Genomic DNA, 4,152 nt, shown 5'->3' with positions numbered 1-4,152 from the left:
ACCGGAAGGTCAAAGGCACAACATATAGTACATTTCACAGGAGATGCAAGAATAATAAATCTACCTAAATACAGACTCCTAAAACACTAGACCAATACTAATAGTATTCCTTGGGTAGAACAACATCCCTTAGTCAACTTGTGGGGATTGTTGATGGTCAACTCTCGGTTAAATATAATAAATTATACTTTTTCTTATGCTGCCAACCTTAAAAAATAGATTAAAAATCAAAAAATAACAATCTGCAACCAAACCCATGCATGACAATATTTCTCTAACAAGTGTTTTAATGCAGATTAAGAATACATGATAACTATTTTACCGCCCTTGTATCTTCGTAAGAGTAATATTGTTCACAGAATTTTCAGTATCAACTTTGGTTTGCTCTATTTCTGTATTCCGTCGCTCAAACTGGGATGGACGGATGGGGGCTGGAAGTGTGGTGCTTCCGTTCTCCAAGACGAAGACAACAGCTGACATGTGTGGCCTGTCCTGTGGGTTATCTTGAACACAAAGGAGTCCTACCTGGATGCAAAGAAAAATTTCGTCTGGTGAAGATGAATCCATGATACACGAGTCTGCTAGTTCCTCTGGCTTCCTTTCCTTCCACATATTCCATGACTGAAATAACAATCAAAAAAATCATATAGTTTTTTCATTCTAGATGTTTTGAACGCAATGTTTTTTTGAAAATATACATCCTCTTTCAAATTTAATAAACAACAAAACAGATTGTATACTCACATAGCGTATGAGTCTAGAAAAACCCATGCTTTCAATACTGGAGCTTCTCTTTATACCAGTTACAACCTCTAATAGTAAGACCCCGAAGCTGTAGACATCAGACTTAGTTGAGAAGACGCCTTCCATTGCGTACTCAGGGGCCATGTAACCACTGCTTAAACATTTTACTCAAATAAGTTACAATATGGGAGTTGAATTTGCTCACAATTTAGCATGACCACGTAGTATAAAAGGTACTCACTATGTTCCGACGACTCGCTGGGTATTTGCATTTTGTTGGTTATCGCCAACGATCCTAGCCATACCAAAATCTGCTATCTTGGGTTTCATATCTGCATCTAGCAAAACATTTCCGGCTTTGAGATCCCTGTGAATTATGGTCAGCCTTGAGTCTTCATGGAGATAAAGAAGTCCTCTAGCAACCCCTTTGATTATACTAAACCGTTTCTCCCAATCCAACAACAATTTTCTTGAATCATCTATAAAAATAACCAATATAAGCAACACATGTTTTTGAGTTTTTTTTGGAAATGATTTAGTCTCATTAGAATATGTACCAAAAAGGGTAGCATCCAAGCTCTTGTTTGGCAGATACTCATAGATAAGAATTTTTTCACCTCCCTCATCACAACATCCAAGAAGTCGAACCAAGTTTCTATGTTGCAGTTTTGCAATTAGAATTACTTCATTTTTAAATTCTGTAGTTCCTTGATGAGAATCTCTACTTAGCCTCTTGACCGCCACTTCTTGACCACCTAACATTCCCTAAAAGAATTTATGATGAATCTTAGATTTGTATTCTATATGAACAACTGAATCTTGGTAATTTCATTGGAAACTATGACAAATTAGCAATTAATTTTACTAGCTACCTTGTAAACTTTGCCAAATCCTCCTTGTCCAATCATGCATGTTTCGGAGAAGTTGTGTGTTGCTTGGGCAATTTCCTCAAACCGTACAAATGGAAGTTCATAATCACGATTTGGATTTTCTTCCCCAAGTACACAAGATGCTCCAGTAACATTTGGTATTATCTTCCCTTGTTTCCAATTTATCTTATTGCCTGCGCATACAATGTTATGGTCTTAGTTTTCCAATGAGTACACTATATATTTATGAAGCAAAAAAGGGAGCATTTTAACCCTATCACCATGTATGCCCATCTACTTTTCAATCCTTGAACGCGCAAAACTACTCCAAATACCATGGATAAACTTAGCGACAACTTGGATAGAGAGAGGGGTGGTTTATATATATGGACTCCACATCTTATTTGTTATTGTAGATACGTTCATCGTGGAAGGAATTAGAAGATTCTGCCTCCCGAATGTACTTATAGTAGTCATGCATCAAGTTGTATAAGTAGTAATTAAACATACCTTTTAACTTGAACCATACAAGGGAGATGCATATGAGTACCACAACGCTGCTTCCTAAAATTGGCAGTACAATCTTAAGTGTATTGCTCTTGTTCCTTTTACCTGTGCAAGACATACATGCATATACCATCAGAATATGCTAATGGATGATGGAATAATATGTTATAATGAAAAACTTGAGGGAGAAATTGAGGTTTGGTACCAGATGGTGCATCCAAGCCTGCAAGCCGGAGATAGAGGGTGTCACTGCCGACAAGATTCTTGCCCGTGTCAATCAACTCCCCTGACCATACCAAGCACCTCGTCACGTTATCCCCGGAACTGCCGTTAACCAGGTTAGCGTAAGAATATGCCACACAAGAACAGTTTCGTACGCATTCTTCCACGCACTCCTCTGGTGTCCTGTTCGCTAGAAACATGAACTTGTCCGGCGACTTCATCCCGGACAAGGCCAAGAAGCCATCACCACACCCTTGCAGCGCTTCCTTCCGCCGGCACCCCTCCGAAAACCTACCCTTGTTCCACTCTTCCATGTTCATCGGCTGGAAGCCGTAGAGGCACTTACACGTTTGGAGAGGCGTTGCTGTCTCGTCGCAATACCCAAAGGGGCCGCAGTAGCCGTAGTGGCTGCATTCGAGGGACGGCCACTTGGAAAGGACAACCCATGCAGACCTGTTGCTGCTCCAGCTCTGGAGTTGGTACTCACCGGAGTAGGTCACCACGTACCTCGTGGGTGGGGCCCCGAGAGAGACGGTGTAGGTGGTGTAGATCTCCTCGGCACCGGCGACGACAGCTACGTAGATGATGACGGTCGACTCCTGCTGGTATTGCTGCTCGGCCTTCACCAGGTACCCTGTCCACGGGCCTGTGCGTGCCACTGGGCGCGCCCCGCCCAAAGGAATACCTGGAGGATCGTCTCCGGGTCGCCGCCGTAGGAGAAGCGCCCTGCTGAGGGGTCATCGGGGCCCTTCCATGACAAAAGGCGATCTGCGCCCGAGTGCATGCCATACCTGACCCGTAACTTCATCTCCGGGAGGAACGTGTCAGTCAGGTGATCGAAGCTCTGCCACATTGTTGTACCGTTCGCTGACCGGATGACGAGGTTGCCGCTGTTCAGAAGGACCGCCGTGGTTTGCGAAGAGTTCGTTGCAGCATCCATGCCTGTCGTCCAAAGGATGGGATCACCATCGCCGTCGGAGAGAACGAGATTGGAGGAGTTGGTGAGGGAGAGCACCGGTGTGCTGCTGTTCGTGGCTGGAGTTTCCCTGTTAGCGACCCACACCACGGTGAGCTCCGGTATGTCGCTGTACCATATGCCAAGGTACAACCTGGCCGGAGTACTTGCGTTGGTGGGGTCGAAGAAGCCCAACGTGAAGGAGCCATCATCGGAGACGATGGTAACACCGGGGGAGAGCAACTCGCCGGGGACAAGCCGGTCGTCGCACGCGCTCAACTGCAGGAGCACAAGGACCAGGGCCGCAGTGCAGCAGGCGAGAGACAACCAGTCCATGGGTCCTTAATTCGGCATTACGTACGACTGTACGAGCCCCTCTTGTTCAGGTAGGATCGATTGTAATGGACTGCTGGTCCGGTCAGCTGTGCTTCGCTGTTGTACTTCGTTATTGTTGATGCTGACATGCGTGGAAAAATCCTACTGTACTACCGAGCTTTGGTCTTACAAGCAACACGTACTGCATCAATGCTTGACTGTTTGCAATATCTAGACAAAATCAGTGAACCATTCCATCACTCACGTACGACAGATAGCGAAAGTAATGATTGAAGAATGTAAAGCTTTGAATTCTGGTATGAACTGAGAGTGTTTTCTAGCTGACATTGCAGCTGTCCACGTCCGAGAATTGTCAACGTGTGAACTCGGCTGGTCAAACGCCGCAACGGTTGAATCCAAACCAAAAACAAATATATAAAATAAAAACATAGTAGTAATAAGAACTACGGCCTAGAGACTTCTTCCTCGGTAGCGCCATTGTCATACACAACGACCTCTTCTCCTTCTCGGATCCCCTCC

The 4,152-nt window shown here is 44.6% G+C and overlaps 1 pseudogene; it reads right to left on the bottom strand.

Moving 5' to 3' along the window:
• Positions 1–318: 318 nt before the first annotated feature.
• On the bottom strand, positions 319–3,633 carry LOC124654463 (annotated as a pseudogene).
• Positions 3,634–4,152: the final 519 nt, after the last annotated feature.

The sequence above is a fragment of the Lolium rigidum genome, chromosome 5, assembly GCF_022539505.1.
Source record: "Lolium rigidum isolate FL_2022 chromosome 5, APGP_CSIRO_Lrig_0.1, whole genome shotgun sequence".
NCBI lineage: Eukaryota > Viridiplantae > Streptophyta > Magnoliopsida > Poales > Poaceae > Lolium > Lolium rigidum.
The sequence above is the reverse complement of the archived record's forward strand: the minus strand, read 5'-3'. Positions and strand labels throughout refer to the sequence as shown.